Source organism: Balaenoptera borealis (genome assembly GCF_965194805.1).
Source record: "Balaenoptera borealis genome assembly, chromosome: 3".
Classification (NCBI taxonomy): Eukaryota; Metazoa; Chordata; class Mammalia; order Artiodactyla; family Balaenopteridae; genus Balaenoptera; species Balaenoptera borealis.
In genome coordinates this window covers 136,550,326-136,571,648 of record NC_138866.1, presented here as the reverse complement: position 1 = coordinate 136,571,648, position 21,323 = coordinate 136,550,326, and the positions used below count along the sequence as shown (strand labels likewise).

The 21,323-nt window shown below is 38.1% G+C and overlaps 1 long non-coding RNA gene across 1 annotated transcript; it reads right to left on the bottom strand.

The window, feature by feature from the left end:
- Nucleotides 1–1,112: 1,112 nt before the first annotated feature.
- LOC309626429 lies at nucleotides 1,113–20,938 on the bottom strand. The gene is made up of 2 exons (XR_014243189.1): nucleotides 8,778–20,938; nucleotides 1,113–6,807 (listed from the first exon to the last, which is right to left on the bottom strand). It is a non-coding gene; the product is annotated as an uncharacterized lncRNA (long non-coding RNA).
- Nucleotides 20,939–21,323: the final 385 nt, after the last annotated feature.

Below are 21,323 nucleotides of genomic sequence, written 5' to 3'. Positions count from 1 at the left end.
ACTTGATCAATACTGCTGTGACTTAAATACTACTGGGGCTATTCCCATCTTCCAGATGAGGAAACTGTAGCCATGAAAGCTTAGGTAAAATGCCCAGTGTCACTCACCAAATAAGCAGAGTCCCAGATGTGAACACAGAGTGTTTACTCTACAGTGTAGACTTATTTTTAAGAGTTTTGAATATCAGCATGCAGTTATACAGTGATAGTAAAGAGATTCCATGTACCCTTCACCCACTTTTCCCCACTGGTAAGATTTTATGTATTATAGTAAACTAACATGACCAAGAAATTGATACAACAAAGCGACATCAGTAAACAGCTGACCATATTCTGATTTCACTAGTTTTACATACACTTACTTGAGTGTGTGTGTGTGTGTGTGTGCTAGCTTGATGAAATATTATCTCAGGCACAGGTACATAAGATGTACTGTTGAAGAACATCTGAGTTGTTTGCAGGTTTGAGCTATTACTAATCAAGCTGCTACGAGCATTCATGCATAGGTTTTCTTGTGATATAAGTTTTCACTTTCAGGGATAAACGCCCAAAGTGCAGTGGATGAGTTGTATGGTGAGCACATGTTGACTTTTTTGAAGAAACTGACAAACTCTTTCTCAGAATGACTGTACCATTTTACATTCCCAATGTATGAGTGATGCAGTTTCTCCATACTTTCACCAGCATTTGGTGTTATCTTTTTTTGCTTAATTTTAGTTCTTCTGATAGATGTGTTGCATCATCTTACTGTAGTTTGAACTTGCATTTCCCTCATGTCTAATGATACTAAACATCTTTTGCTCAACCTATTTGCCATATTTATGTTTTTTCCATGAATTGTCTGTACATGTCTATTGTGCATTTTCTAATTGGATTATTTGTTTCAATAGTTGAGTTTTGAGAATTCTTTAAGTATTCTCAATAGAAGTCTTTTGTTGGATACATGATTTGGAAATATTTTCTCCCAGTCTGTAGCTTGTCTTTTCATCCTTTTCCCAGGGTATTTCATGGAGCAGGGATTTTTAATTCTGATGAGGAGTCCAATTTGTCAATGTCTCCTTTTATGTCTCATGCTTTCGGTGTCACTGCCAAGCACGGACTTTAAGGTGGGACTTCACTCAGACTACTCAAATTCTCTAGTCCTCAGATAATTTGTCTTTCGATTTTGGATAACAAGATCTAGGTTACAGAGTGAGAGTAAGATTAAATGAAATAAACAATTATATATGAAGTGTATGGTATGGCTCTTGGCACGTTTCATGCTGTGAGTAGCTGGTAGCTGTTGTCATAAAGAATTATTCTGTGACGGAACATGCCAGAGGATAGCTCCCCTCACTCTGTTCACCTCATATTCTCATTCATTATATTTGTAGCATGAAGCTCATTCCTCAGTTAACTTGAGCCTCAGGATAACCCTTAAGTAATCTTTCTTACTATATAGATGAGGACCCTGAGACCAGAGTGCTGAAGGGATTTGCCCAGGTTCACTGGAATAGCTCACCACAGATGCGTGGGCCACACCCATCCCTCCGGCCCAAAGCTGATGCTGTTATCATTGCCCCATTCCATCTTTTAATTCCCTTTAATTAAATTGTTAACTGCACTTTGACAGAGTCCTTTTCGCAATTAAAAAATAGTCTCAATAGCAAAGTGTAAGCAACGAGATGTGATCCTCCTAACAATTTTTTTTTCTGTCACAAATGATTACCAGGAAACTAACAAATCCTGTGTTGAACATCTGATAACTCTCACCTCTAGGAGAGATTGCCTGATTTCAAAAGATTTTTTTTGAAATATTATTTTTAAACAATCCTAGGGAAGACTTTTTTTGTTCGATTCTTTGTGCAGCTTTAATTGAACGCTGTCCCCTGGATTGGTGTACCGTAACAGAAAAGCACAGTCCTGTATACGTACAATGAGAACCACATCATTAGAATTGGGGGTTGTACAATCCCCAGAAGGAAAGAGATAATGTACCTGAAGAAGATGAGAACATAAATAAACTAATTAATCAGGTAATTAAGTTAAAATATTTCTACTACAGTCCACCCCTTGGGCTCCTAGTAAACATGTATACTTCTTCTCATATACATGATGTTGTTTACAATGCCCTGTACTGCTCTAGCATGGCTTCAATGTAACATGCAAGAGTATTTCCCTTCTTTTCAAGTATTGGATAATTTTTCTTAATATTGTGTACTACAGCAAATGCATTTATCTCCAGCCTTTCCAAATAGGAATGATCTAAATGCAAAATAACTAGTTCATCCAGAAGCAATTTCCTAGTCCCACTCTTTTCTCTCAGAGGTATTTCTATTCCTTGTACAGTTTAATCTTAGTCAATCTACATATAGCCTTTTATACATCTGAAATAGATGATCTAAATCTGAAATGTACTAAGCTCAGAATATTTGATGTACAATGGTGAAGGAAAAACAAGAAACAACTTCAGTAAAATTCTCATTTAGCAAAAGAGAAAAGTAGAAATAGCAAATTGTGTTCACTGTTATACTATATGTCATTTCCTTTCAATAAGGAGTGTAAAGAGAAAAGGTATGGTCAAAAAAGCCTCTGGATGCCCATTAGTTGATTTACTTTCTTAATAGTGAAATGAATTCTTGCATCAGCCAACCTGGCTTCCCCATCCTTTGTCCAGTGTGATATGTTCCTCATTCACTTTCTTTACTAGGCAGATACCAAAGCGAGAATGGGGAGAGCCCTCCTGTGAGGTGTGTGCTCTCCTAGCGTTGCCTTTACAGTGGTGTGAGTACTTGTATCTAGTATAGACCTAAGGAATGGTTTAAAGTAGTATCCCAGACCACAAGCCTCTGAATCCATGAAGATTAAAAATTATGAAAATGTAAATTAGTGGGCATTAACCTGTACCTACTAAATTTCTAGGTGTGGGGCTTAGCAATTGACCTTTTAACATGATCCCTAATGATTCTGATATGCGGTAAAATTTGAGTGCTACCACTTTCAGGATTAATCAGTCAAAGTCCTTCTGATGAAAACTCAGTCCTCTGTGTATCAGTTTGAAAATGATGACCTTCCTAAGCTTGCCAACAATCAACAGCATTTGCATGTGGCTTTGTCATACTTTTTGAATATGGATTTTGCACTTTAGTTTCAGTTTCTTAGTCCCAGACTTAGATACTCTGCTTTGGGGTACAATAGAGAAAAAATAATCCAGGCTGCCCAAAAGAGAGCTGATCTAGGCTGATGAGAGTCCCCAGGAGACTCTGTAAGGGAGAGGGTAAATGGGAATAGGCACTTGTATGGACAAGGTGAATCTGATTTTCTGTGATGCTTCTGGTTCTTCTAGAATATCTCTATTCAAAATGAAAGATTCCAGGATTTCAAATCAGTGCTGTAGCATTAGGGTAAGGCAAAAATTTGCTGATCTTCTACAAAGACACACACAGGACATGCTTCATTTCATACAAATATTATGTTTTGATAACAAAAACGTCTAATACTTGTGAGTAAAGCAAACAAATAAGAGAGAGTGATCTTTGTTATCAACTTAGGGAATTGTCTAATAAGCTTATCTGAGGGTCATCTGGCCATTTATTATTTCTTAGCCCTCAGATATTTTGCAACCTTTTAAAGACTGATGTTTGATTGTAGAAAACTGATAAACTATGAGTGATTTTTGCCCAACTGCAATGCAAATGATTGCTCGATAGCAATGCAAATAGTTTCTGTCTTATAATGATGAAAATGCTTTCTGTCCAGTAAAAAGATGACCCTTTTTAAAAAGGTTATAGCTTAATTGCCCTGAATGCTATCAACCATTGTTCATCGACTTTAGCAATATCGTGTCCAGCATTTGATTTTCTTTTGCTAGCTATATATGTAGATAACAAAAGAAAAGAAAAGAAAAAGAAACTTTCTCATGTCTTTCTTAGAAGGCAAAAAACTTTGATACATGATCACAATGTACTTGAATGAAAGTTATGTTCTTTTAAATCTTGAAAATTATACTTTTTGAGTACATACACCAGTTTTGTTCTTTCCTACTTGCTTTCAAATAAGCCACTTTCACTGGAGCTATCTTGTAGCACCTTATTGAAGGCACCTTATTGAAGGCAAGGAGTAGCTGGCAAACTCAATATCTCAACACTTTTATACCAACTTGCCTAAAGCTACAGACTTCATGGGCATATGGTCTGAGTCCCAAGAGACTACAGGCAATAGTTGAACCAACTGCTGAGCTGTGGCATAATGAAGACAAAGCTAACTTCCTAGCATGAAACAGAAGGATTCTCACTGCATCCCACCCCACCTGCACTTTGCTAATTCCACATTTTAGGGTCTGTCACATATAATATCTTACTTTGGTCTTAGGACTCTGATGTTTATCAGTAAGAAAAACCCAATGACAGCTGTATTAAGGAGGTTGGCTCGTGAAAATCAAATGTTGAATATACCATCCGTGGGATAGAGCTTCATGAGAAAGAACTAGGAGGAAACACGGGTAATACCACTGTTGATTTCTCTGTCTCTGTCTCTGTCTCTCTTTCTCTCCACACACACACACGCACACACACACACACACACACACACACACACACACCTCTTTCTTTCATACCTCTGCTCCTCTGACTTGTCATCACTGTTCTTATTCTCTATAAGGTGGTTGCCAGCAGTTCTGACTTTTTATGTCTTACATTTACTATCATCAGAAATGGATGTCTTTTACCTCAAATTTCCAGTTACAATATATATTTTTTAATTTTAAAAATCCCAAATGATGACTATATTTGGCCTGGGTAAGGCTCCCACCCCTGTCTAAGTCTAATGTGGTAAAGGTCAATGGAGTCACACATGCAAATGCCAGCTCCTAAGTAACCCTCTGGCTGAGTGTGGGGACCATCATTCTCACAGAAGCCAGAGGCAAGGCAGAGAAAACAAGAAATGCCCACTGTCAGAGGTGTTGGTGAGAATAACGATAATATAGGGTCTGGGAGATGAGGAGAAGGTTAAAGGAACTGAGGGTATTTAGCCATGGGGTCAAGCTGCATGAGGGCAACATCAACTCTGCAGTAAGTAGTTGGTGGTTCTGGTCTCAGCCTTAACACAGCTGGGGGACCTGAGACCACAGGCTCTCTGAACCTCAGTTTCCTCATCTTGAAGTGTCAATAATGACCTCTCCCAGGCAGTGCTCTTGACAGGATTCAGGAGACAATTCGGGTAACATATCAAGCATGTGCCTTGCACAGCTCACATTCACTAAATAGAAGCAGTTATTTCATCTAGAAAAGAAAAAGCTTGGGGAGGGAGACACGAGAACTGCCTTCACATTTTTAAAAGCCTGTCATATGCACACGGGTTTCAACTTTTTCTGAATACTCTGGAGCATAGAGCTTCTGTCAAGAAGTTACAAGGCAGTGATTTTTACTTCAATAAAAGGAAAAGAAAAAAAAAGCACAGACTGAAAGCATAAATGGACTGGGGAGAACTGAGTAAATTTCTCCAAAGATTTTTCAAGCAAATTTTGGCTTTCTCTTTCCCAAGGATAATGTAAAGAATTCATGAGTCATTTGAAGGTTAGCTTAGAGGGCATTGTCAATGTCTCCCACCTCTGACTGTCTGCGCTTCTATCACCAGGCAGTGAAGGGCATTCCACCCCCAAAGCCAGAGGGGACGCCTACAAATCTAGGGGATGGGGCACACCCACATGGGTCCTCATCCACATGCAGCCTGCTAAAGGAAGTCTACCAGCTGCAATTCCATTGTACAGTGCTATTTTTAAGTATCACAATACTGAGTTATAATTTATATCTTTGTTGTGCCCGAGAATTATAGTCTACCTTACAATCTGAAAAAGAACAAAGGTGCACACTTTAGAAACAAATCTGCCACATCTGTTCTTGTTCAAGATCATTCCTCATTCCAAAGTATTATATTTTTCATTTAAATTTCCATTTTCCAGGTTATTAATAAAATTAAGCATCTTTTGTAATATGCATTAATGAAAAGTATTTCCCAGAGAACACTCCAGAGGAGTGTTAGAAGACGTGTTAAGGAAAGCAGGAGCAGAGTGTGGTGATGAGATCAGGGGCCACAGGCCTAGAAAGTGCTGGGAGAGGGTCCCTTGCATGACTCTTAGTCCTTCTAGTAGAACCTAATCACATGCCCTTTCCAGCACCAGATCCATTCTTTTGCAGCCTAATCTGCCCTCCCTGAGGATATTTTTTTGACCTCCAAACTTATTCCTCAATGATCCTTCCTGGGGGTATTCTAGCAGGAAGCACAAGGAACCACAGCCTCCATTGCTGGCTTCCTCTCAGTTGGTAGTGTAGAATATGAGGATGACCACACCACACTTTCAATACAGCATTATCAAGACCAGTATTCCAGTAGGATGCCTTGGTATTCCATAGTACTAGCATGGTTAATTTGCCCTCGTTTGCAATAACTATTGACTTTCTAATGATGCCGAAAACTCGGGCTCTGTTCACCAGTGCTGAATCAAATCTCAGAGACAGAGTTCTGGGTAAAGTAGAAAAGAATAGCTTTATTGCTTTGCCAGGCAAAGCGGGACACAGTGGGCTCACGTCCTCAAAAACTGTGTGTCCCCACTTGGGGGGATTTGGTGAGGAGTTTTATAGCAGTGCTTCAAGGGTGGGGTTGCTGATAAGGAACAGGGTGTGTGCAGGGCCTGCATTCTTTTAAATTGTCCTCAGGTGGTCTCCTGATGAGCTTCTGTGGTTCTCAAGGTTATCAAGCTGTGACTTTCTCTCTGGAATGAAGAATGCTTCATCAACTAGTTAACATCTTCCATTCGTTGGGGGTTTTAGTTCTTCAGAAGAGTTCAAAGATATTGCTATGTATATCCTTTCAGGTGGAACAAGGACCCTGCCCCAAGGCTGCATCACCATTTGACTGTTCCTCTCTTGTCTCTGCATCTCCTCCCTTCCCTGATTAGCAACTGTTTGAACCTGCCCGTTGGAACTCAGGGAAGGTCATGGAGGCTGAAACCAATTCCCTACAAACAAGAAACCGGGGACACAGAAAGGCTTCTGTGCCCAAGAGCCCCACAGTGTCCTGCTTCGTACCACTAACTCCCATGTTCTTCTGATCCGAGGTAACAACTGTGCATGTGTTTTTCTTTTAGAAAACAGAAAAAATAAATAGTACGATATTTCTAAGGTATTCCATTGTCCAGATGAGTTTTGTTTTTTTTCTTTTTGAATTAGCCATACAGTTATTCTATCTCCAGCCTCCAGCTCATTGTCCAGTGGCCAGGTATCTAATCTAGGGAGCTAAGTATCCACACATTTGTTCTATGAGCTGAGTGTTCAAATAAATTAATGGAGCCTCTTTCTAAGATCAGCCCCATCTCAGGCATTCTGAACACACAGTCATCCAGCCTGAAACCATGTAAACCTGCTCTTTAGTGACTTTACTGTTGAAATAATAAAAAGCTCAACCAAATAGGCAATTGTATACCTAAGACTACTCAGCTACTCAGCAGTAGAACTTTTAATAACACCAATCCAATAAGGTCCCAATAGATTGGGAATTTGGGATTGACGTGTATACACTGCTATATTTTAAGTGGATAACCAACAAGACACTACTGTATAGCACAGGTAACTCTGTTCAATACTCTGTAATAACATAAATAGGAAAAGAATTTGAAAAAGAGTAGATACATGTATATGTATTAAAAAAAAAAAAAAAAACTCAACAGTAAGAAGCAAAATAATCCAATTAGAAACTAGGCCAAGGTCAGAGACAGACATTTCACTGACAGGGATATACAGAGGGCAAATAAGCACGATAAGATGTTTAATATCATTTGCCATTAGGAGAATGCAAATTAAAACCACAGTGAGATATCATTAGACACTACCAGAATGGATAAAATTTTTAAAAATGATAACATCACATTGCTGACAGGAAATGCTCTAGAAAAGAGTTTGGCAATTTTTCATAAACCTAAACATGTACTTACCATATGACTTAGCAATTGAACTGGAGAAATAGAAACTTAGGTTACACAAATAGCTGTACCTGAATATTTATAGAAGATTTATTCATAAATACCAAAAGCTAGAAACAACTTAAATAACCATTAATGAGTGAAAAGTTAAATAAACTGCAGTAATCAACACAATGGAATACTGCTCAGCAATAAAAAAGGAATAAACTATTGATATGTGCAACAACTTGGATGAATCACAATGGAATTATGCTGAATGAAAACAGTCAATCCCAAAAAGTTACATACCAGATATTTCCATTTATAGAACATTGTTGAAATGACAAAATTAGAGAGAGAACAGATTAGTGGTTGCCAAGATTGGGGGTAGATGGGATAGAGGGGCCTGTGACCATAAAACAGTAGAGGGAGGGATTCATGTGATAAAACTCTTCTGAATCTTGACAGGTAATTTACACAGGTAATAAAATTGTTTTAAAGTAAACACACACAAATGCACACACATGCACACAAATGAGTGTGTTTAAAACTGGGCAACTCTGTTGGTAGTAGATTGTATCTATGTCAATATCCTGGTTGTGATCTTGTACTGTAGTTATGCCAGCTGTAACCCTTGGGGGAAACTGGGTGAAGGGTACATGGAATCTCTCTGTGTTGTGTCTTATAACTGCTTGTGACTCTGCAATTGTTTTTCAAAATAAAACATTTAAAAAATGCATCAAGATATGAGTACTGGTTGTGTGTGTGCCAGCATGTGCCTCATAAATATATTGAAAATACCTGGGCCTGCCACTTCTCTATTTTCTCCTGTGATCCAAACTCACCCCTTCATTGGGTTTTAGTGTGTGCTGTTTCCCCTGCCTCAGAACACTCTTCCCGCAGGTCTTTCCTTCTAGTGTATTGTTGTTCCATGAGTCTCTCTCCTGCAGGAACTTCTCCAGGTGTAGAGTAGGGAATAGAGGCCCTCCTGGTGTTAAGCTCCATTCAGCCCAGCATAAGGCTGGAAAAACAATGACACTATTGTAGATTTTATTTTTATTGCAGAGCCATGATTCTCAAAGCACAGTCCCCGAGGCTTGGTTAGGAGAGGATTCTAACCTCAGCCACATTCTGTGTCCAGAAGCAGTATCTTCCCAAACAGTTCAGTTTTGGTATTGAGTTTTAGTCACCCATTTTAGACTTCCTACTTGGAGGAGGGAGCCCTTTGGCATTTCACATAGAGTATCACCATCCTGTCAATGTTGATCTTCAAAAGGGCAAGATGCCTAAATATTTTCTCTTCTCTTCCAGAAGGTTCCTTACCCCCTTTGCACACTTGCCTCTCCTTTCCAACTGTCTTCAAGAGTATATGGGATTCACAGTATTGTTAAGACAAAGACATATTCTCTTGTTCTAAATGAGATCACAAGAGCAGTGACATGGTTTATTCCAGACACAGAGAGCCTTGGGGGTCAACTAGGGTTTGTTCTCAAACTACAATAATAATTACAATAATCTGGGAGTGCCCAGAATAGCTGCTGGGTTCCTAGTTGAAATGCAACTAAAGCTCCAACGTCAATTTGGATCTCCAACATCTCTTCCTCAACAAAGAGTTTATTTTGTTATTCTCCAAATTACAAACAAAAGCTGCCATTTACCTGACTGCAATTATTCTATATTATTAGAGTTCCAGGCTCTCTGAACTATTTGCCAAAGTCTGATCTGATGTTAGGAATTTTCTGGGCAAGACTCATGCCTTGCTTTTTACCTCCCTCCAATTTTCCAAGGATAGATCCCTCCAGAAAGGCTCTGGGTGTCTTCACAACTTGAAGTCTGGACCAATTTGACACCATTCCAAGAGAAGTACCTCTTAAACTCTTCTTGTCCCTTGTCCTCATGCCAGGAGTAATTTCTTCCTCAAATGATTATCAATGGGAACATCTATTCCCTTCAAAGCAAACACTCCTCCTAGGAATTACTCTAAAATCTAAGTTGAATAGCTAAGCCATGGTGCTGTGCTTGCGGACTTTAAGAGTCATTTGTAGAGACGTGGATGGACCTAGAAACTTTCGTACAGAGTGAAGTAAGTCAGAAAGAGAAAAACAAATATCGTATATTAACGTATATATGTGGAATCTAGAAAAATGGTATAGATGATCTCATTTGCAAAGCAGAAATAGAGACACAAACGTAGAGAACAAATGTATGGATACCAAGGGGGGAAGGGGGGATGGGATGAATTGGGAGATAGGGATTGACATATATATATACTACTATGTATAAAATAGATAACTAATGAGAACCTCCTATATAGCACAGGGAACTCTATTCAATGCCCTATGGTGACCTATATGGGAAGGAAATCCAAAAAAGAGGGACTATATGTATACATATAGCTGATTCACTTTGCTGTACAGCAGAAAGTAACACAACATTGTAAAACAACTATACCCCAATAAAAAAAAAATGTTTTTAAACATAAAAGAAGAGTCAATGTAAATAAGTTCATTTGTATCATTTGTTTTTAGATTCCACATATAAGTGATCTCGTATGATATTTGTCTTTCTCTGTCTGACTTCCTTACTTAGTATGATAATCTCTAGGTTCATCCAGACTCACAGACATAGAAAACAAACTTGTGGTTACCAACAGGGAAGGGGGGGGAAGGAATAATTTAGGAGCTTGGGATTAATAGATACACACTACTATATATAAAATAGCTCAACAAGGTCCTACTGTATAGCACAGGGAACTACATTCAATACCTTGTAAACAACCTATAATGGAAAAGAATCTGATAAAGAATATATATGTATATATATAACTGCATATATATATATATATATAATATACATATATGTATGTATATATATATAACTGAATCACTTTGCTGTACACCAGAAACTAACACAACATTGTAAATCAACTATACTTCGATTAAAAAAAAGAGTCAATATAATTTCAACAGGTAGGTCGGAAAAATGTGAACCAAGTTGCAGATGGGGAGAGCTGCCTGGCCCACATGCATCCAGTGTGTGCACAGGACTAAAAAAGATGAAACTTCCAAAAGGTAGTTTGGGGCCAGAAGTGGACAATTTCTAATGCCATGATAAGGAGCTGGGGCCTTATTTTGTAAGCTTTACTGGGAAAGATGCAAAAGAAATGTGCCGAATTGTGAAGAGCCCTTTGCTGTAATTGTTGCTCCAATGCTGTTCTCAGAGCCCAGCTGTTAGCACTGACACTCATCTTTTAATTAGTGGAGGTAAATGGGCCTCCATAATGCCTGCATGTCTTGATTTAAATATACTTGAGCCTGACTGTTGGAAGAGTGAAAGTGGCCTTGAGGAGAAACTTACACCAAGGACAGAATGATAAATAGGGGAAACACAACGCTCCAAGCTTAGGAATATGATTTAACAACAAAAAAAATATCTATCAAGCTTCCTGAAAACCAAGTGGTAAAGGGAGATTGTCAGTAAAAAGGATTCAAATGGCAGTAGAACCTTTTCTAGTGCTGGTGCCTGAGGATGGGCAGAAACTGCCTTTGCTGGCAATGGAGAGCTTTGTCCATATGGGGCCATAGCTCCCAGGGTTTCCAGACAGCTCATAAAATGTGATTCTCTTTATTAAAGGTCGTCATCAAACACTCAACAGAATGTAATTTTATTTTAAATTTCTTTGGAAAAACTCTCAGATAAACAAACTTACAAACTAGGAGGGGGAGAACCTACTTTGTTGAATCACCTGTGGCAAAGGTGGGCTTGACAGTCCCAGGCACCCTGCTGCCATCTCAGGGGGCACAGTGTCCTTGTAATGGTAAACAAGGTAACATAGGGGAGCAAACTTTATCAACAGAACCCTCTGTAGAGTAACAGGAGATTAGAATTAAATCATACATTTGTTTATTCATTCAAACACAGCCTGTTCAGTGTCTCTCATGTGCTATGCACTGGGGCTGTCCCTGTGAACATGGAGTTTACAACCTGGGAAGAGTAGGACCAGAGGCACGCTTCAAAGAGCAGCCACAGTCACGTGGGTAAGTGTCACCACGGGAGGAAAGCATCCCAGAGGATCTCACCATGGCATCTACACCAAAGCAGGCTTTCCAGGGGAGGTAGCCACTGGAACTTGAAATTGAGGTTAGTCTGTTAGGCATGTCCTAACAGTGCCCAGGGCATTTCTGGAGCTTTGAAGAATCTGAAATGAAAGGGAGGGAAGAGGATGATGGGTGATCAAAGCCAGATCAGGCAGGCACTTGGGAGCCATGCTGGAGAATTTGAACTTGATAAGAATTAGGAAGAGGAATGGGAATAAGGTTTGTGCTTCTTTTCCTTTATTTGACAAAGGCTTTGGGGCAGGAAATCTTGCATATTACACAAATCTCCACTCTTTGCTCTATGTCAAGGGCATTTTTGTGTCTCCCATGAGCTTATATGGCTTAAATTTTTTAGTCCTTAGTATTCACAAGTGAATTTCCTGTTGTCTGTAGTGGGTCCCCAAAAGTGTTGAACCAGGGTCTCTTGATATTAACTCTTTTTTCATTATTTTTTTTTATTGGAGTATAATTGCTTTACAATGTTGTGTTAGTTTCTGCTGTAGAACAAAGTGAATCAGCTATATGTATACATATATCCCCTCCCTCTTAAACCTTTGAAGAGGTAAAGCATGCATCCACAAGATTCCTAGTGTTTGGTCTCCCATTTCCTTTTCTTATATAAAATATTTGATTCACTTGGTTTCAAAGTGCTATTTCATTAAATCATTAATTTATGAAAGCTGACTGTGATGCCGAAATTTTGCCTGATTTTATATTGTACCATATAATAATAAGATGTATGTTTACACTAAAATTCCATAAAATATATTTATTTTTGTTTTCTGGATTTTCAGTAAAATTACATATTACTAATATTTTTATGCCACTTATGTTTTTCCCCCTTGGAACTTAGAGAGTGGAACCTTGGAATCTGGCTGCTCTGTGACCTCAGAGACGATATGGTATAGAATGTATAGCATGAGCATTTATATAGATGTGAGTTCTACCTTCACTGTGTGATATTGGGCAAGATGCTTACCCTCTCTGTTCTTCAGTGTCCTCATGAAAGAAGAAAAAAAGAAAAAAAAACACTAGTGCCTCAGGGGTTATTGTAAGAATTACATGAGACAATTATGTACAGTCTTCCAAACAGAGCCTGGAAGGGAGTAAATTCTCAAGGAGGTTGGTTATTAATTAGTTTTATTAATGATTATTTCTTTGCTATGCTTATGTAGAATTACTAGAGGATAACATATTTCTAATGAGAAAATTTTCTGGTGATTAAAACTTAATACTTTGAGCAGCCACACATACCCATTTTTGAATATTTGGGGGTGGAACCCTTGCTAACTGTGAAATCCCTTATTAACGCATATCGATATAATTGCGGTTGCTTCTAGGAATCATTATACTAAATATTAAGTTTAGCATTAAGCAGCCATAGGAGCATCCCCAGGAAGACAGTTTACCCCCACACTAAATGGCCCTACAGAATTCCCTTTCTACGAGTGTTACTTTTAAAAATGTTGTTGTTCTTATTTGAATCTGCTCTTACTGCCAGGCTATCAGTTGGCCTGCCTCTAGTAACCCCTCAAAACTTCTGTTGTTATTGTTAATATGAATTAGAAAACAGGGAGATGATCTTGTTGTGTATTAAGAGAGTAATGAGGATCTCAGGAAGAATCTTTGCCATCAGTCAAATCTATACATTTTGTCCTCCAACTTTTATGATTTCTAATCCCCCCTGCCAAATTACCACCAGTACAATTTCTCTTTTAAAGCCATTGTATTGAAAGGACACGTTTAGTTTACAATAAGAGAAATGTGGCCCCTCGTTCACCCTGCAAACACTTCATGCACTCAGAAGAATAATAAATGTGAAACCATCAGCTACTTACCCCATTTCAATCTAATCAGGACTTTAGGGAATGGCAACTTTCAATGTTTAAGTTCAGCTTTGAAGTCTCACTTAGAGCTGGAATAGCCCTATCAGTATCATGACTTATTTAAGTGCATTTATAAAACAGAAACAGTTTTGTCTGTTTAACCAGAAATCAAATTAGTACATACAAACACCAATGCAACAATAACAACTTTTTTTAAATTAAGTTTTCCTTCCATTTGTTCTTCTGCTGTTTGAGCTGCACTTGATTCTGCAAATTGAATGGTGAGAATAGTTACCTCTAAGAGAACAGAGGTAGAATTAATGTACACAACCATTCCTATCTCCAAGAAAAGATCTGTATTTCACCAAAAGACCAGTTTTTATGGCTAGTTTGATCAGGCATGACCAGGAGGTCATCCTGAGGGGTGTGGACGGTAACTCCAGGTTGCCTGTTTTGCTGTCTGCCCAAAGAACCGCTTGCTTGATGTTATGTATCCTTGCACCTGTCTTAATAGCAACAGAAGGCAAACAATGTGTTTTAGATGAGTTACTTGTTCCTACGGCTGGTCCAATAGCAATAACTGCCAAAGTAATAAATTGTCAAGTTGGGTGTTTAAAGGTTTGGTTTAGAGGTCAAACTTTCATGTTAACTCCACTGATTAAAAAACAAGTCTTCTCAAATATTGTTCCTGCTTTCAGAAACCAAAAAGACAATTAAGTTCACGGAGGAACCGAAAAAATTCCAGAAGAAAGTTGGAGTCAGACAGTACCATTTCAGCTGCAGGGGTTTCTTGTAACAAAGAAAAATCAATTCAAATAAAAGTTTAGCAAAATGAGCTATAAGGAAGGACTGTGATGGTGTTAGGAAAACAAAAAACAACCAAAAAAACACAAAACTGTGTACAGTTAAAGCAGTAAAGAGACGGAGCAAAAATCCCAGATCAGAGCATGAAGGAAAGTCTTAAAGGATTGGGCAGGAAGTGAGGTCTGGACAGGTCACGAGCTCAGAGCCCAGGTGTCAGTTTGAGCTTAGAATAATTCAATGATTCATTTTATTCTCTCATTCATTTGTTCATCATACATCTATCATGAGCGAGGCACTGTGCTTTGTGTTGAAGAAACAGAGACAACTTCAGTCTCTGATCTGAAGAGATATACAGTTTATTAGTTTGATAAACAAATTAGAAAAAAGAGAAAACAAAAGGAAAAATGGAGAGAACCATCAGCAGACCAGAAACTAAGGCAGTGAGACCCAGGGGCCACAGATACGCCAGGAAAGGAGCAAGAAAAGTGAGAAGAGTTAGCAAAGATTTTTGATGGAGTTTGAAACCAAGCAGTGATAAGCAAACAAAAACCTATCAGCTTCTGGAAGGAAGGGAATATTTTAATTTATTTTTGATTTTATTTTGGCATTTATATAGCAGTTACTTTACACCAGGCACTAAGAAGTTACAAATATAAGCTCATTAAATCTTTCAAACAACCCTGTGAGGTAAGTACTATTATTTTCTCCCAGGCGGCCTGGTCTCCGTGTTCACCCCCTTACCTGGTTCACTACCCTGTAGGCAGACGGACCTTCATGTCTGTGTCCCTGTCCGTCTCCTGTGCCTGATGCAAAACAGGCATCAAGCCATGTCTGCTGTGTGAAAGTGGCATGACAGCAGAACAATAGAACATCAACTTCAGGGGCTTAGAAAGAGAACACTGGACAGATTGTTCCGTTTTCTTTTAGAGCAGAAGCCAATCTCAACCTCTGCAGGTCCAAAGCCTGAAAGTCAAATCAAAAAGGAATAAATGGTAAGAATAGAGTCAGGTTCCAAGAGAGTTCATAAGTTCATGATTCTCCTCAGCTGCAATGTTTAAAGCAACCAGGCTCATGCATCCACTTAATAGAAATTTATTCTGTAACTCCTTGGTGCAAGGCACTCTTCTCCATGCTGGAACTACAACAGAAAACTAACAGACAGGGCCTTTCAATGATAATCAAATGATCAAGTTAATTACAGATTGTTGTTAGGGCTATGAAGACAAGTTGGGACACAGAGTAATAGGGGGGGCAATAAATAAGACATTAGGGTCTTTTTGAGAAGTTGGCATTTGAGCGAGGACCTGAAGGATAAGAAGGATCCAGCCGTTCAGCAGAGCTGGGGGGGGATGGGCCTTCCCAGCAGAGGGAACATCAGGTATACAGGCCCAAGTGTGGAAAAGGCTCTGGCACACTCACAGAATAGGCAGGTAGAGCCTTATGGGCAAAGGGCAAGGGATGTGGTATACCAGCAGAGACCAGAAAGGGCCAGACAATTCAGGACCTTGTGCCCATAGCAGAGAGTTTGGAGATTGTTTTAAAACAAACAAACAGAAACAAAACAAAACTTGGGAGAGTTCAAAACAGGGAATCCTTGATGTTTGAAAAAGATCGCCATAGCTTCTGTGTGGAAGATGGATTGGTTAGGGCAAAATGGAAGCAGGAAGGATGTTGCCCTGGAATCTAGGAGGAAAGTGATCTGGGGAAGCAGAGGTAAGGAGGTGATGAGAAGCTCATGGGTACTTTCAGTGCAAATGAGATTTGGTAATGCATTGCATTTGGAGAATGAGGGAAAGGGAGGATTCAGGGACGATGCCTAGCATGGTGTTTTGAGTAACAGGTGTAAAATGGCACCATACGTTAAGATGAGGAGTACGAAGGAAAGATAAGGAGTAGGAAAACTAAAACTTGAACAACAAATAAATGTTTCACCGGATAGAAAACTGTCTTCCAAATCACGGCTTGAATGAAGGTGAATATGAAGTTAATTCTAGCCATCAATAAATATAATACAGTAAATTAGGTATTTGATGATAATAAAAATATCTCTTCTAATAAAAAATACTATAAATATCCTGAGGTCAGGCATTGTGACCGATTCATACTAGATGTTCAGTAAATCTGTGTTTGTTGAAATAAATCCAAATGAAAGTCAAGAGGCGGAAAATAAACTCAGGTCAAGAACAATAAGTTTCCTTTTAGGCTCTGCCACTTTCCAATTGAGTGACTTTGAGGAAGTTAAACTCTGAATTTCAATATTCTCATATGTGGAATGAGGACTGCAACAGAAGATGACAATAGTTAAATAAAATATTATGTAAAACCAGCTGCTCATTAGAGACCCTCAGACCCCTATACCCCTTCCTACAGCTTCAGCTGTTGTTTACTCCCAAGTTTGGGTCTGTAAGCATTTTTTGTAATCTCTACATCTACTTCAATTAAATTTTGTCTTATCATCTAAGACAACATTGTGCATAGAGAAGGAATTCAATTCATCTTTGCTGATTAACAGATTCCTTTAATTAAACGTAAACCCTCAGGAAGAACACATAAGTAGCACAATGGACCTTGGTCTCCAGGATTCTGTCACCCATCTTTGTCCTGAATATCCCCCTTCTGCCCTCTTCTCATTGACAGGCAGCCAAAGAATGAGAATTTGCCTTTCAATCTATTGTGAGCAAAGTGAAATGATTCTCTTTCAGCATAACAAAACCTATAGGCAGCTGTAAAATATAATTTCCTTTCAGCTTCTTGACAGACTTGATATAAATTTCAGTGCACAGGGGAAAAAAAAGCAGGGGCCACTTTAAAAGATAAATTTCATCATGTATGTCTGACAATAGTGTATATGTTCAGAGGCCCCCTTTTTTTTAAGAGAGGAAAAAATAAGACTATGCTTTTAAACAATCAAAGGTTAAAGGTAGCTCCGTCATTCATGTGGTTTCATTCTCTTATGCATATTGAAATACCTCAGAAAGATTTATAACCCTGGTTCATACAGTCAGACTTCCAGTAAATGAGTCTCTTTTTTGAAGGTTAAATATTTATGTTCCTATTTTCCTGCTTGATACAGACAATAAGAGTAAGCCCCCATTAATCAAGGAGCCAGGGTGACAGGAGGGGTTAGGTCAAGAAATGGTGGCTGGTCCACCAACTTGAGCACCTTCTGCTCTCTTACATTAGTTCTCTGGAAATGAATGAATGAATGAATGAAATCTCCCAGAAAACCAGTCCCAGGAAGCAGAAGTAAATCTCTTTGGAAAATATGAGTCTAAGTTAGTTTAAAATTCCCCACATATCCAACCTAGTGAGACAAATCTTAGGAGATGATAATAATTGTCCTTTAGAAGAACAGCCAATTACAGTGAGTGAAATACTTTTATATACATACACTTGAGCTTTACAGAACTCTATGGAGTGGACAGGCAGGCATTGTTATTTTACTTCATAGTTGAATAAGTTGATGTTTTAAGTGCATGAGTGACTTGATCTGTGTCTCACAGGTGGCTCATGGCAGGACTAAGACAACAACTACGTTATCTTGATTCCTACGAGGGTGATCTATCCATTGTGTGCTTCTAATTACGACAACAGTAATAGCAACAAATACTTATGTAGTGAATTACGGTTTAACAAGGTTATACCACGTTATCACGTTTGATCTTTAGAGCAATCCCTTGAGTATTTCTTTATCTTATTTTACTTTTCACCTGATATTTATTTGCATAAAAGTTTTGTAAAGTTCAATAAGATGAAAAATAGCTGTTCCTTGACCCTTCACCCCCAAGACCTACTCCCTGAGAATAAAGCATTTTCAGCTCTCTCATTGACTGCTTCTGGTATTTATCCCCATATTTATAGATGGTATTTTTGCATTGCTATTTCTCAACTGTTCAGCTGTAGACATTACATATAGACTCCTAGGATGGAAGACAAGAATCAAGTACTGAACCCCCTCCCCCAACACACAGAAATACTTACAGGAGTTATAAAACAATTTTGGTTAAATCAATATCTAGTGCTTATATTACCGTGACCACTTAAGTATTATTTACAGCTATGGCAGAAAGTACTAAATTTCCTTTATTTCTCTGTTTTCCTCAACTCCTTGCTTTTAATTATTTTCCCCCTTAAGTTAATAAAAGTGATATTTTTTCTTAGTTTCCTATGTACCTATCAAATAATTTTATTCTGAACTTCTCTCAATATAATGATATATATTATCAGGTAAGTGTATCATCATTTTTTAAAAACATATATTTCTTCTGAACCCTTAGGCCTCTTGTCCCAAATTGGACAGTTTTCCAGGCCACAGTACAGCTGTCATCTGGGTAATTGCTGTCCATCTCCATATACTGGATCCTTGTTTAATGTTTTTCTTCTCCTGACTTATGTCCTGATTTGGGTGGAGCAAATCCTCTGATAACTTCCTGAGAAAGAAGCATGAACAATTACACCTTGAGAAGTTTTAAAGCTAAAATTTATTTATTTTTTTTCCTCTCACAATTCATTAATGGTTTATCCTTACCTTAAATTGAAAAACTTTCACCCAGAATCATGAAGACTTTTGTCCACTTTTTTCTCTTCAGTCTTTCTGTTGATAGAGCCAAAGATATCCAAATTATTTATTTTTTGTAGGCAATCTGTTCTTTTTTTATGAGAGCTTTAAAAAGTTTTATACTTAAAGTTCTGAAATATCACAATATGGGGCCTGGATGCTGGTCTTTTCTTATTCATTATTCTGGGTTCTTAGTGGAGCCATTTCAATCTGGGAATTTTTATCTTTCGTTTCTTAAAAAACCACCTAATTTATAATTTTATTCAGTTGCTTTTCTTTAGAAATTCTATTAGTTCAATTGAATATCCTAGATTTAATGTCTATTTCTTTTTATCAATTCTTTTCTACTTATCTTTTTTCACATTTTTTAAAAATTAAGGTAAAATATATAGAGTGAAATGCAAAACTTTAGCTATACAATTGGTTGAGTTTTGATGAATATATGTTCCCATATGACCATTTGACCACCCACAATGAAGATATAGAACATTTCCATCACTCTCTTCCCTACATCCTTGCCCACACTCCATTTCCTCAATTGTCTTCTGATTCTTGGCTGTCCATTTCTATTCAATGTGAAATAAACTTTGATCAAAGACATACATGGGGAAAGAGAGTTGTTGACTGATAAGACTCAGTTGTGGAACAGCTGAGGACAAGAAATTATGTTGGAGACACCCTTCTTCATCCAAGTGGCAGTACCAAGTATTCCTGTTGGCATCCTGGAAGCTAAGTTAGAAGGATACTTATGGTTTGTGTAAGTCATGGTTTAACCAAAGAAGCAGAACCAGTAAGAGATATAAATGTATAGATTAAGATAGGTATATAGATATGGATACAGATATAGATATAGGTCTATATCTATCTACATATGCATATATAAAGAGATTTATTACAAGGGATTGGCTTACACAATTGTTGGAACTGGCTAAGCAAGTTCAAAGTTCGTAAATGAGGCAATCAGGAAGAGAAGATCACAATCAGGCTGGACCCTATGGGGACAGGTTGAATTTTTTGTCTATATGTTTCAGTCTAGAAAGAAGATCCAAGGGCAAAGAGAGCAATTGAAAAGACAGCAGATGTTTGGAGTCTCTGCATCCATGAAGTCCTAAGCCTCTTTGAAAGGGTTTACCTTAATTAGGTAGAGCTACCAAAATCTTTTTTGATTAACTTAAAGTCAATGGATTAGGGACTTTATTTACATCTTCAAAATATCTTCACTGCAGCACCTAGGTTACAGTTTGATTTTATAACTGGGAGAATGTGTGTACATGCTACATCATAACTGTCCTCCAGCTGTCCCTATAGCCCACCCCAACAAGAAACACTAGAAAAGGAATTCAGCTTAGTCAAGTTAAAACATCAAAACTCCATCACATGGTCTCATGATTACAATGAAGACATCTGCTTAATTCCTTTGTATTGAGCACACCACCTAGCCTGCACTCTCAGCTATGCCAAGGGTAGAGTCCCAGGCCTCTAATTCAGTTCCTTCAGAGAGAAAAACTCCTATTTCCTATTAGGGGAGGTACCTGGGGTATTCAACTACCCCCATACAGACTTTCAACTATTCTTTCATCTCACATTTTAAGAAACTTCCAGTTCCTGAGATTTTCTGGCCTTCTACAGCTCAAAGCATTTGCTTTTGTTGGGAAACCACTTGGTTTTCATGTTTCATCAATCTTATGAAGCAGTTTCTACTCATTCACTTGCCATCTTAATTTTCTAAAAGACAGTAGATTGCAGGTGCTGTCACCACAAAAACAAAACAGACAAAATAAAACAGGTAACTCTGTGAGAATATAGATATGTTAATCTGCTTGACTGTAGTCATTATTTAACTATATACAAATAACTGTATACAAACTATGTATAGCAAAACATCATGTAGTATACCTTACATATACATAATTTTATAAAAATGTTTTTAAAATTAAAAACAAAAAAAATTCTTGACCTCTCCAAGTTGACCTCTTCTCCCATTTTCTTTTTCCAACTTTCTAGAAAGTTTCTTACTGGACTTTTAGCTGTGTTTTGGCACATAAATGCATGAGTTTAATCTGCAAAGGCCAAATAGGTTTGTTTCCATTTTGTGAATAAGAGAAT